Consider the following 15,167-nt stretch of genomic DNA (forward strand, 5'->3'; position numbering starts at 1 on the left):
TACTTTATGAAGTTTTAAATAATGATAATAAAGATTAATTTACTATTCACAATTTTATGCGATACAGGATCTATATTTTCATTGTTCCGGTATTTAGAAAGAATTGTGCCATTCCACTAAACAAATTAATTCATCTATTGATTAGAAGAGTCTATCTTACGACTATAACCTATGTCTTGTACAAATCTAACAATCATAATTGATAACAGATAAATGTACCATGTATAATTGTGTATCGAAAAATGTCTAGTTATATGAATGTACGCATTGTTATATTTTATTAATATATAAAAGCTTGACACGTGTATATAATGTTACAATATCAATCTATAATCACTTTTAGTATTTTATTAGTTTGCTTTTTGTATATTACATTTTCATTTTACCCCGTTATTTGTTAGGATTATGACTGTCTGTTCCCCTAGTATGCTTTTCACAAAGTAATTTGTTGTCACCTAACATTATGTTTTTTATTATAAAATATATTAATAAAAGTGGGTTTTGTTGTTGTTTAATTCACACCTCAGTTCATCCTTGGTATAGTTCTTTCGTTTTACCGTCGTACTTTACTGTATTTATAATGCAGATCACAATATTAGAGCAAGATTATTGCACAGAAGAATCCCAATATCATTAAAAACTCCACTTGAAAACAGTAATAACTATTATTCAAATCTTTTGTTTGAGCCTTGGTTTGAAGCTAAAACTCTCATTTGTTTTTTGTTTTTTTATTGTGAATATGTGTGGTCTAAAATGGATACCTGCCAACTGTAAACCCTTTTATATAAAAAACTTAAAAAACTATAATATAATTTTTTTTAATATGGCTTTAAATTTCACTATTGTTTTTTCTTTGATAAACAAAAGTAAAAGCAAGATAGTGACCAACACATTACAGTGTTACTTAAAAAAAATGTAATACATATCTTTGTTTATGTCAATCAATGATCAACTACTTGGGGCTTAATAAACCAAGCAGAAATGGGACCAAGTCCCATCTTTCATCCTGTCTGGGGAGTGGGGGGGTACGGCCCTCGAGGGAACCATTCCGTCTTTTGTCTACATGAGGAAATAAACTGTACAAAACATTCCTCAGAGTGGTCTGTCTGATAACCAGACGTAACAATGTAAAGTGGCATCAGTTTTCTTAGATGCTACTTCACCAAATGGGATTAATATTAATTACAGAGATACAAAATACTACAGATACATAAAATACTCGATGATACATGATCTACTAATACTAGATAGATTCTATACTTCAAATTTCTTATTTCTAAAGTATCTGCACTTTTTTTCTTCTCTCACCGCTCTGAAGGCCTTGTTTGATAGTTCACTCTGTTGATGGATATGTTTCCAGTTTATTTTTCCCAAAGTTCTTAGTTCCAGTTTATACTGGGTGTCCCATAATACTCAGCAGCGTTAATTTCCTTTTTAAAAGCTCTTCAAAATTATGTGCTACTTAATAGGAGTTACCATGTTAAGTTACCTCCAGCAACCCCTATTTTGAGGGTGGGGGGTGAATTTTAAAATATCATTAAAAATTACTTTACATTACCCGAGTAACGATTATCAAAGCTCATTTGAACATATGCAGCCGCTCAAAAATTAACCAAGGGGGAGTATTATTGGACACCCAGTATATCCACATCATGCTTCTACTTCTGTCTCCTGTTTTCTTCTTCTGACCTCCCACATCTTTGCCATATTATTGGCTGATTTGTCTAAGTATCTTTACATGATCCACCTAGTTGAACCTCTTTCAAGTGATAGGGTCAAGAGCCTACAGTATCAACCACTCCATAACTTCTACAGCTAACTACAAAAAAAAAAAAAACTATTACGTTTCAGAACAGCTTTGATTATACGTCCATTTTAATTATTAAGACCACTTAGCTAATGTGCAACTCAACTTATCATTTGTGTCTTTTTAAGAGCTTTATTTTAAGCTTTCGGAGTTTCTAGCTTGTTCCGTCCCTGAAATAAAATGCCTTTACAAAAACCATAACAGAATTTTTATTTATTGACGAAAAATTCTAAAACTTATAAATATGCTTTATAACTATACGTTCTAAAAGCTATAAAAGTTTCATGACGATTAGATAAGTAGTTTGTTTGTTATAAAATGTTAAAGTCGCCCGTTGTTGGTAAAGCGCCGAAAAACCTGTACTTTTTTCATTCGACCCGCTGAAAGGCTGAGTTGAAACTGAATAAAAAATTTGAAACCAACACACCTAAACGCAGAAATAAATTCTTAAAATTATGATGTAACTTGTATTTTTCTACGTCTACTGGTTACGTTGCAATAAAAGCTCAAACTCGAGTATCTATACTTTTTGACCCGACAGTAGGTAACTGGAGTCTCCAAAATGTTGTCCTTTGCTAGAGACCTGATCGGAGCAATAGTGAGAAAGATACGGATCTAGTTTGGGAAAGATTAGTGCAAAATTTCCTTTTTTGGTATGGTGTAATTTCGAGTTGTTATTTTCATGTTGTTTTATAAAAGAAATCTGAAAGCTTAGTAAAATAAGGAAATACCTAACAGATTATTCTTAAAAGTTATTAAATAAGTCACTGTTTAGGAATGATTCCAGCTTTGGACTGCCCAAAATATCTTACAAACCATATTAAAATTGGTTCTTACCCCAGAACAAGATAGGATTCACCCTCTGTGCCTTATGTCCTGAAGATGTTTCTTTTGTGAAGCCCATGTATGGAGTTATAATTTATAATCCTAAGATATATATACTTGACAATGTAAGCTACTGCATTTAAATAGTACAATGACCAATATGAAAGGAATCAGGATGAATTAGACTCATGTAAATATTTGGAACCAATATGTAATTTCTTGTTTACTTAACTGATGAGTGGGCATGAACTTTTACCTTTGAATACTGATAGAATTTGTCATTTATTCCCATTATGAAGTTGTAGTCAGTTTTAGATAGAAATTAACATTGTTCAATTTAGGCACTAACAAGTGTGTGCTGTGTAGGTCTAATTACTGATTTCTGCTGTGTTACATACACCAAGTCAAGCCGAATGTTTGATTTATTGTAATCTAGATCCACTTTATCATATTAATTATGATAGAATCACAACTTAAGATAGAAAATCATATGTTGAAAAAAACCAGGGTGTCCACATTCTGGGAAGTCAGGGATAGTCATAAAAAATCATGGGAAAAAATTCTGGTCATTGAAAGTCATGGAAATATGCAAAAAAGTCATGGAAATCTCCAATGATGGATGGATTTGAGATATAGTTAGCACAGCCGTGTAACCCCAACTATTGTAGCATTTTTCAGGAGTTTTCACAAATGTTTGACGATTCAATTTATTACAGTTGTATATGAGTTTGCATTAGTTCATTGTTGTACCTATTGTATTTCATTCTTATTTTATCTTATCTTACTAATATTATAAATGTGAAAGTTTGTGTGTTTGAAGTTCAATCACGCATAAACCACTGGACGGATTGGGCTGAAATTTGGCATGATATGATAGCTTACATTCCCGATTAACATATAGGCATATTCTTATCTTAAAAATACTTTCGGGCTCCGCCCCAGTGGCTCTGTAATGTTATCCTTATGAGTATTCATATTTAAAGGGAACTAGTGTACCTGTTGCTCGAATTCGAGCAATTGCGAAGCATTACAGGTGTATTTTAAAACGAATAACGGTCAAATTTCGGATGACTTAATAAAAGTCGACTCAAAGATTATGGAAATACTAACGATGTACACAACAGTTAGATATAATCAAAATTGTTTGTAAATATCTTATCTTTTTTCAAAAGCTGATCATGTTTTTTAGAGTTTTCTACAAATGTTTCCCACTCATAGCCGCATTAGGCTCTCTACAATAACCATTATAAATATAAAAAAAACATTATTTCTATTTCTTCTACTTAGTTGTGTTCTATGACTTTCTTATGTTTCCATTGTTTGCAAGTTGGCTCTTTCAATGATTGTTCAAGAAATATAGCACAGTGTCAATTCAGTTTTATTTTTAGTAGGCCTATATCAAATTGTCCAGGATTTCTCGCTTTTTTCCATTGTAATAATTACACCAACCCAAGTATCGTCTACAGATGCAATACGCCAAAGAATATCATCTACGTGCAACACGCCTACGTACAATCTCCAAGAAGTGGTAAAAAAGGCAGAATCTGACCCTGACAATAGACATAAATTAACTCCATAAGAAATAATTTTAAGAGTTACTGTGATATTAGGATTTTCTACTGATTTGGCAACAGAACATTATATTGCAAAACATGACACGATGCAGAAGAAAATCGATTTTAAAATCAGAAAAACCATTGCAAATTCAGTAAATCACAATTTAAATATTAACAGCTGTTTCATTTAAAAGTAGTGTAAAATTATACATATGGTCATAATGTAAACAAATCTGCTGAGGGGACTTTAAAGGCCTCTGGGGCAGGGCCCCAAGGGAATTTACCTCGTTTCTCTTTTGATGGCTCATCTACAGACCAAGAAATTTCTATAGAGACCCCTACCAAGTTTCTAAGCCCAGCCGTTCTCTCAAATTAGCACAAAGAATTTCACAAAGAAAAACAGTTTCAAATTAATATATACAGGGTGTTTTTTTTTTTACTTGCATCTTTATTTATGTAAAAACCGCAATAGATAGAAATATGCAGTTTGCGGGAATCATCTATTGACGTAGGGGGCCCAATTGTTTTGAATTCAACTTTACATTCACATTCCCCCCCTGCCGCCAACTTATTTTTTTTAAATAGCAAGGTACCTCTTGTGACATATCAAATGAAAGAGCATGAAAAAAGAAAATGTTTGATGAAAAAAATTTAAAATCGGTTCATAAATTTGCGAGATATTTCCCCCCCCCCCCTCCCCGGAACTTAATTTTATTTTAATAGCAAGGTACCCCTTGTGACATATCAAATGAAAGAGCATGAAAAAAGAAAATGTTTGGTGAAATTTATTTTTAATTTGATATGTCACAAGGGGTACCTTGTTATTAAAAAAAAAATTAAGTTCCGTGGGGGGATGGGGGGAATATCTCACAAATTTATGAACCGATTTTCAATTTTTTTTCATCAAATATTTTCTTTTTTCATGCTTTTTTATTTGATATGTTACAAGGGGTATATTGCTATTTAAAAAAATTAAGTTGGGGGCAGGGGGGGAAAGGGTGGGAATGCAAATGTAACGTTGAATTCAAAAAAATTGTGCCCCCTACGTCAATAGATGATTCCCGCCAACTGCATATTTCTATCTAATGCGGTTTTTACATAAATAAAGATGCAAGTTTAAAAAAAAACACCCTGTAGATTATAGTTATTTGTGCAACTAGTGAGAAAAGTGAGCAATTGACTAACTCGAGAGAAATTCTTACTCACGAGCCGTAGGCGAGTGAGAAATGGTTTCTCGAGTGAGGCAATTGTACTTTGAACTCGAGTTGCACATTATACTTTTCCTACAGTTACCATAAAACAAAAAAATTGGTGAAGAAACATAACCTTTTTTTACACAGAAGTGAACTTTTAATATCACATTTAATGTGAAGTGACAAATACAACAGTACAACAGCTGACCAGCTGATTTACAGCCAGTGCTGCCAACGTATTTCGCGCGCATACGACGTTGCCTGCATGTTACGCGCTCACTACTTCGTGCCTTCACGTTGCAAATCTGGAGTGAGACAATGTTAACATTGTCTCACTGATGAGCGAATTGGCCACTTTGCTTTCTTAAATCAGTGAGAGAACATGTACATTGTTAGGTAACTGTAGGAAAAAGAATTTAGTCAACTGTTTCAACTAAAAAAGTTGGTTCTATGATATGGAAAAGCATTAAAAAGTTATAAGATTTACCAACAGGGTGAAGCACTATATTTTTTTTGCATTTATGAAAACAGCTTATTTGAACTAAGCATCAACAAAAAACTGTGATTCGCAATGAGAACTGTCAAAGTAGGATTGTTTACAGTTATGTTTATGTTTTTCATTTCTTGAATTTGAATAATTTGTGATATTTTGCGAATTGTTGATAATTTATTTTTCTCTATTGTTTAGGTGAAGTGGTAGAACATTATGGCTATGGCAGATGTGTAATACTATAGAAAACTGTAAATTTAAAAAAGCTAATTTTATCAAACTGTGTCCTCCCTTATTGCAAACGCAAAGCTTGAGTATAACTGCAATAAGCATTTTATACTTATACTAGTGTCTCCGTTGCTCGAATTCGAGCAGTTGCTAAGTATTACAGGCGTTATTTTACAACGAATTTCAACCAAGTCAGTAAATGTTTGTAGCAAACCGTTAAATTAGCAAACTTATTGACAGTTTACAATTAACATGCTCTTCTTCTCAATTTTGATTTCTGACAACAGCTGGAGTTTCATAACAATTAATTTTTGTTTCCAATGTTAATCACTGGAGTCTAAACCTTCGCTAAAATCATCACGATGTTGTCCCCTGGCGCTGCGGAGTGGGGGAAATGATTCTCCCTCCACCTCCCCACTAGACGGCGTCCAAACAAGCCCGCGTTGTTTTACATGCATAAACCTATGCTGCAGTAAGTTAAAAAATGAATATTTATAAAATTAAACTGTCATAAACTAACCTAAACAACCAAACATGCTGATTATATAAAAAATATATAAAATAATAATCGAATGAAGGTTTACTAATCGAAAAAATAGTTCTGTTCATAAAATAAAATTATAAATGCCTTGAATTCAATTTTAGAATTTATTAATTATAAAATTAAACTGTCATAACCTAACCAAACCAACCAAACTTGCTGATAATGAAAAATCGAACAAGGTTTACTAATAGAAAAAAATAGGTAATGTTTTAATTAACAAATTAAACTGTCATAACCTAACCAAACTTGCTGATAATGCAAAAATCTTAGACAAAACGTTAGTGCTACCGAGAGGATTCGAACCTGGTACTTTCAGATCCTTAGCCCGGCACGTTATCCATTAGACCACCGAGGCCGGTGGCTACAATCCGTATCGTTGCGGTAATGGTGTTCCCTCAGCCAATAGAATGCTTTGCTTCCCCCACTCCGCAGTGCCAGGGGACAACATCGTGATGATTTAGCGAAGGTTTAGACTCTAGTATGTTAATCTTATGGAGAAATACGAAACTTTAAAGGGCTCCAGGGCCTCACTCTCTCATGATTTTCCTAAAAAGAAGGTTTCCTGCACAACTTCACGTTACGTTCTTTCCAATGACACCAAAAACATGACAATCGGTTCAGTAGTTTCGGAGGAGTAATTGTCACAAAAATCTGCTTGCGTATTAAATAAGTAAAAGTATAGATTCCAACCCCGTACGAAGGACGGGTACTCTGCTATAGTTCGGCCGCTTAGAAAACGACCTGCGCGCTAATGCTAAACCAATGCTGGAGGAGGTCGCTTTCTAAGCGGCCGAACTATAGTCTGTTAATACATATTTAAGTAGTTACTGCGAAATAACTTGTCCAGGCAGTATTATTCGTGTGTATGTGGTATTATATATATGTATTATACAGGGTGGCTGAAAAGTAACTTGCACCCCCCTTTAACTTTTCAACCATTTGAGATATTTGAAATCGGTTTGCGGCAACCTTCTTAGATATGAAGGGCCACAATATTTATGGTCAATTTTGAAAATTTTGCCCTTAGGGGTGTTGGGGGTAGGGGGTAGCTCAAAATTTTCAAATGACAAGTATATTCAAATTTGGTACCATTTTACAGGTCTTGGCGAAACATGAACATTGACATAAAGAAAACCAAAATCGGCTCACTAATAACAAAATGGCGCCCTAAAACGTTTCAAATCCAAATAAGCATGAGGGTGGCAAAAAAATAACTTGCACCCTCTTTAACTTTTTAACTATTTGAGATATTTGAAATCGGTTTGCGGCAACTTGTTTGGAAATGAAGGGCTACAATAATCATGGTCAGTTTTGGAAATTTTGCCCTTAGGGGTAGGGGGTAGTGGGTAGCTCAAAATTTTCAAATAGCAAGTATAGTCAAGTTTGGTATTATTTTGTAGGTCTTGATGAAACATAACAATTAACATAAAGAAAATAGAAATCGGACCATTAATAACAAAATGGAAACGCAAAATTACTTTGAATAACCATTGTCTTAATCATTTTTAGCTGCCATTTTGTTATTAATGGTCCGATTTCTATTTTCTTTATGTTAATTGTTATGTTTCGTCAAGACCTACAAAATGATACCAAACTCGACTATAGTTGCTATTTGAAAATTTTGAGCTTCCCCCTACCCCCGCTATCCCTAAGGGCAAAATTTTCAAACCTGACCATAATTATTAAAGCCCTTCATTTTAAAAGAAGTTGCCGCAAACCGATTTCAAATATCTCAAATAGTTAAAAAGTTAAAGAGGGTGCAAGTTAATTTTTTTGCCACCCTCGTGGTTATTTGGATTTGAAACGTTTTAGGGCGCCCATTTTGTTATTAGTGAGCCGATTTTGGTTTTCTTTATGTCAATGTTCATGTTTCGTCAAGACCTGTAAAATGATACCAAACTCGACTATTTTTGTCATTTGAACATTTTGAGCCACCCCCTACCCCCGCTACCCCTAAGGGCAAAATTTTCAAAATTGACCATAATTATTGCAGCCCCTCATATCTAAGAAGGTTGCCGCAAACCGATTTCAAATATCTCAAATGGTTGAAAAGTTAAGTGGGGGTGCAAGTTACTTTTCAGCCACCCTGTATATTATGTTGTATTATTTTATAGTAAAGTTCGTGAGTGATGGAAATCAATAATGGTTAATGGTCATGGAAATTAATAACAAATTTTCTGTGGACACTCTGTTAGTGTTACTCACTATGTGGGTGTCATCATGTTTGATAAGAAAAAAAAATACCATACCTTAATATACAAACAGTGACGGATTTACCACTATAGGCCGCGGCCTAGAGCCGCAGAGCTTTGTACAAAATACTTTTTCAACAATTGATTTTTTTTATTTTCTAAAATTAATATTGTACACGATTGCGGGTGACGATAAGGATGTTTCCGTGTGTTGTGTCACGATTTTGGTGCGATCACAGATGTTGATAATGTTCCCGTCATAGCTTGAGATACAATTTTACCACATTACGAGTGACGATAGTGATTTCGCCGTGATGGAAGGGTTGATAAGCATTTTGGCATGAGTCAAAACAAGTTTTCAGAAGTTTAAAATCTTAACCATGCCATCTGTGTATATTTTAAACACCTTAGTATATGTCAAACATAATATCAACTCTTTTGCTCCTCAAAATACTCATCATGATCACCTCACTAGATTTAGACATAACCTTGTTACTTTTTTTACTTCATATGTAAGGCGTGCAAAAAACCACCATTGTCATGTTTATCATCAACTCGCTCTTTATAATAAACTCCCATTAGCTATTAGAAATTTGCCACTCAATATATGCAAACTGTAACTCATTTTCTAAAAAACAAATCCTACTACTCTGTAGCGGACTACATGGACGATCACCTCTTACCTGTTAATCGGATGCAACATATCTTATCTAAATCTTTGTCGCTGTTCTTATCTCGTTTTAATTTTATGTTATGTATGTGTCTCAATTCTATGTATTTTTACCATGTCCACTTCTTGACTTGTCCTGTTGCATTATCTGTATGCTTAAAGGAATCAAATCTATTGTCTATATCCTAATTAACTTTATTTTTGTCCGTCTGCATCAAAAGAGATTTTAGTTAACCTAGAAATAGTTTATTACGACCAACCAGCGCTAAATAAATTCGCAAACAAGATCACAAATCACAATAAACAAACAGAAACTTTTACCGCCGGTTTATGAAGCTATACAAATAGAAGCAGAATCCCCACCACCCAGACTAGAAGAACAGCTGTTGTGTCGTCTGCTAGCGTCGTGATAGCACAGTTGCTTGGACAGCTCTAGTAGATTGTGATTGTATTGTATAAGAGCTCGCGGGTCGCACTGTGTAGTGTACTCTCGTATAGTGCAGTATGGCTACTAAGAAATCGTCACTGCTTCCTCCAACTCGTAAAAGGTTCGTCGTCAAGAGGGTGTCTGTTGTACCACCTTGTGACCACGACGACGATGAGGTAGGCTTGAACTATTATATTGTGTCTCACATAATACTGTACACATCATTTTTCCATCCAGCGGTCCTTTGATACAAGGAAAGGAATAGGACAGGAATAGTCTAGGACTAACTTGACTACCTAATCAGGTAGCTGTCAATATCATAGATATCGTAATCCTCACTGATGCATATTTACTGTATAAAACTACAGGTTTAAATTATTATTTTATGCAATATAATTTTTAAGTTTAAATTTTTGGGTTTGAGTTAAAATTGTATTATGATTGTGTTAAATCATGGTTTAATTCTGAAGTTATTTATTTCTTACATTTAACAATCACTTTGGATCCTGCACTTCTTTTTATAATTTAAAATGTTGAAGTCTGTGTTGTGATTTTCATGTCCGATTGAGCCAGTGATGACTGAATTTGTTGGTGCCGATTCTGGCTTTTTTATGAAGTTGGTTCACGGCATCTGTATACAAACAGAACTCATAATTATAAAGAAATCTGCAAACTTTAACTTTTTCTATGTCATGTTTATGTTGAAAATTATGTCTAGTTTTGTGGATGTATTTTTGATTGCAATTAACAATTTTTGAGTACTTCTAAAGTACGAAGAGGAAATGTTTGCCTCTCTCATTTTATAAGCAAATCCAAAGCAAAGTCAGATTAATAACTTTGTTGCTTACATGACGCATTACATTGTTTGCAAGTTTAGTAATATAGTTTGTTTTTTTATTGTAAATAAAATAAAATAATTACATCCATTATGAACGAGTGGCCGGGAAAAGGTTCGTGGATTGTACAGTATGTCAGTTTTGTATAAAGGCTAGTAAAGTTAAATTTCCAAATAGTCACTGTCAATTAATTGAGCGTCTGTTTCTTGGTTATCTTTTAACGTCGCGTCAAGTAAAAAAATCACGTCGGTTCTCAAAACCTACTTTTCCCCAAGATCCGGTGGTCCCGAGGATTATTGTAGGTACCGACTAGTCACCATTTGTACAGCTATGTGGTCATTGGTAAAACCATTGACTGGTAAAATCAATTATTTACAATAATATATTTGTATGTTTTCCTATTTTAATGTATTGGTGTTTTCAGGAAATGAGTAAGAAATATATTACTATGTTTTTAATAAAGTTTAATACTCTGTCTGGGTTGTCAATAAAAGTTTACAGTATTCAGTACTAATGTACACACATTTATTATAGCGAAATATTTCTAGGGCGAACCATCACTGAAATGTTGACGCAACAAGTGGATTACGTCATGAATAGTTCGTACCAAACAGGTGTATTGTAAACTACTCATTAGGCCTACACTTTATCATAGATAAAAGGACTTCTTTTAATCTATGATTTTATCCAAATAATTTTTTTTCGGCCGTCTATATTTTATATTTATACGATTATAAAATTGAGGTGGTGTCTGTCTGGGCAGCTGTCACGACTAAAATACTAAACCGATACAGCCAATTTAAGCACAAAGATGGCCCACATGAATGTCTTAGGTCTATTCACTTCCCGAATAAGAAATAGGACATTCTTATTTCGAAATATATCTTTCACTTAATGTAATGAATTCGTCCTTAACTGTAGGGATCTTAAGGTCGTCATGTAGCGTTCTATTGGTGACATACCAAGGTGCATTAGTTGTCTGTCTCAGCATTTTTTATTGGTAACTTTGTATAATTTTGATATTTGAAGTACTCGCTGAGCCCCAAAGTTGCACTCCGTATGTCCATATTGGTTTCAATATCGTTTTATACAGCAATAATTTATTTTCTAGACTTAGTTTTGATTTTCCTCCGATGAGCCAATTTAATTGGTTAGATTTTAAATTTAGTTATTGTCGTTTTCTCCATATGTGTGTTTTCCATGTTAATTTCCTATCTAAATGGATACCTAAGTATTTAACCTCAGTTACTTCAGGAAGTTGGGTGCTGTTTATTGTGACAGGAGGACAAGAATTTCGAATTAGAGTAAAAGAAATGTGGACAGATTTAGTTTCATTAATTTTGAATCGCCATGTTTTAAACCAATTAGTAATTATGTTCAGATTTTGCTGTAAATTTAGAGAAGCTTGTACTGGATCACGATGGACAGACAAAATTGCAGTATCATCCGCAAATGTAGCAATGTCTACCAACTCATTTTCTGGGAGGTCTGCTGTGTAGAGAATGTATAAAAACGGCCCGAGGACACTTCCTTGCGGAATCTTAGATTCAATTGGATGTAGGTCAGTGAGGACGTCATCTTGATGGAAAGTCCTGTTTTGAAGGTAGGATTTGAAAATGGTAAAACTTGAATGGGGTAAATACATTTTCACTTTATATAACAAGCCAACATACCTTATCGAATGCCTGGCTAACATCCAAGAAGGCAGCTGAGACATTTTTTTATTTTCCATACATTGACGTATCACGTCAACAACTCTGTGAACCTGTTCTATGGTACTGTGTTTCCGTCTGAAACCAAACTGATGCGCAGGAATCACATCATCGCCAATTAGGTCTTGTATCCTTTTCAGAAGAAGTTTTTCAAATAGAACTCATACCGACCTATAAGTATTTTTACCAGTAATGTCCAAACAGATTAAATTTAACCAACTATGTGGTAGGTTTATTTATTCTAAAACGTTGTCCTTCACGTTGTGTGTTCTTCATCATAGACTATTAATTCTTTAACTATGTAATTGATTATGGACATAAAAAAGGATTCTATAACCATTGCTGTATAGACCCAAGCTGTGATTTCGATTTATATAAGTGTGTAAGCTATGAAAATAATGTTATTGATACACTAGCAGCCTGCGTCACTTCGTGACTTCAAAATCCGTGATATATTTGATATAAAGTTGATAAGGGTAAAAACGATTATTTCTCATCATATACCTATTATTTTCATTGCGTAGATCTCTTCGAGGCGTCTTAGTAAAATTACAAATGCTAATGAAACGTACCGTACTATCATTGACTTAAGGATTCATAGTCAATGGTACTATGAAAACACTAAATCCTACCACAACACTTAATCCAACGTAAGTCATTTTCTTCTTTACATTCCATACAAATGCCATTAACTTACAATAGTTTACTTGAATTCATTGAAACATCCCCAAAACAGATATAAATCAAGTAAAATGTTCAAAAACGTTGTCCATTTTGTATTTTTTCGTTCTTTAATTAAGTAGGTACTAGGATTGCTTTCACAGCAGTGAAAGCCAGTTGAGCGGAGCGATCACGTTTTACTATGGTTTTTAATAACGCAATTGAAAATCATTAAATTCTGGAGATACAACCCTTTACAATAAGCGACTAAATAATCCAATTTAGTAGTATACTAAATGATCCAATTTTGGCTATATTTTATTCTTGACCTAAGTCAGTGCGAAGCCTAAATCGTGCTCGTAATGCTGCTACCTTGAACATATAGCTGTAGCTTATCGTATGAATAAGTTAGTATAGGTTTTATGTGCTACAAAGCCTTACCATTGTTCTCAATTTATGCAGTTTATGATAACGTTGTTCTTAATGAGCTGTGCTCATTTTGTGATAAAATTGTGAACTTGTTATTTACTTATATCAGTTTCATGTATGATTAATAAAATATATTACATACACACGCATTTTATTACATTGCATTTTTTGTTGATGAGTACAACGTTATTAATAAATTTATGCCTATGATATCTCGTATACATATACTGGCTGTTGTACCCGTGCTTTGCAACGGGAAGAGGACACAAAATAGAAACATTTTAATCTTTACATCTGTTGCATATAATAGTTACTCATCCGCCAACGCTTTTACAAACAAAATTCAACTTTCATGGCCTTAATAGAAACGTTTAAGTTAGGCTATGACTTTTAAATCTGGTAAGTGTAGTGTATACCACCATTTCATCTCCCTTAATTACATACATTTTTATTAATTATTGACATTTTAAATTTCAATTTTGAAGTTACTACCAATTATTAAATTTAAATGAACATTTTTTAAATTTCACTCTTCTTTATATTAAATCACAAATCCTTCCATCTTCATTTTCTTCGCTCACAATAAATCATTAGCAAAACTAAGTCAGCTGTTATAAACTTTAGAAATATTTCTGTGCCTTATCAATACAGTCTTTTGAAATATTAAAGAAACAAACTATATAAGCAAACTATACACATTGCATCTCTGATTCTACTCTACAAAAATTTCAACAAACAACTTAATATACAAACCAGTTCTTTTAATCAGTTCTATCGTCCATTACCTTTACATTTTCACACTTACCATTAGATATTTAATTGATTTTAGAAACAAAAGAGCACTGTGTACTGCTTAGTTTTATGATATTTTCCTTGGTTTAATTTAATCAGTGGTGTGGCAAAACACAATTAATTAACTTATCAAATAAAGTAAATTTGAACTGAAAGCTATGTTAAGATAAAATAAGATTATTTTGTATTACCATTTGATAATTAATCATAGTTACACATATTCAACAGATTTAAAAAACAAAAATCAACTACTACAGTTTAGTTATTGATAATATTCCTTAGTTTAATTTAAGCATAGGTTTATCAAAAAACAATAACTTAATTTAGGCTACCTAAATATACATATAAAAAAGAATGTGATGTGCAAGTTATGTTAAGTTAATCTAACACATGTTAAGCAGTTAGAATTTATTTAAAGTAACTTCCAAATTCATATAAAACATCTATACATTGTAATTTTTATACTGTTTCCATGAATGAAATCATATCAATAACATTATTTTCATGACTAGACGCTTTAAAAAAATCCAAAGCAGAGCCGGAGTTGATACCAGGAGTTGATGCAGCAACGGTTATAGAATCTTTTTTTATAATCATTGACATAGTTTTAGAATAAATAATCTATGATAAAAGGTTAGATTAAAATAAACCTACCTTAAAGTTATGGAAAATATTATATTTAATTTATTTTTTGTATCAGCTGTCTGAAATTGTGAAATATGCAGTTTAGCAGTTCTTCTTGTTTACATTTAAATGTCAAAGCAAATGTAAACAAACATTGTTAGTGTTCTCATCGCAGCCATGGA

This window comes from Macrosteles quadrilineatus, unplaced genomic scaffold, assembly GCF_028750875.1.
Source record: "Macrosteles quadrilineatus isolate MER2022 unplaced genomic scaffold, UCM_ALF_1.0 Scaffold_9__3_contigs__length_116548681, whole genome shotgun sequence".
Taxonomy (NCBI): Eukaryota; Metazoa; Arthropoda; class Insecta; order Hemiptera; family Cicadellidae; genus Macrosteles; species Macrosteles quadrilineatus.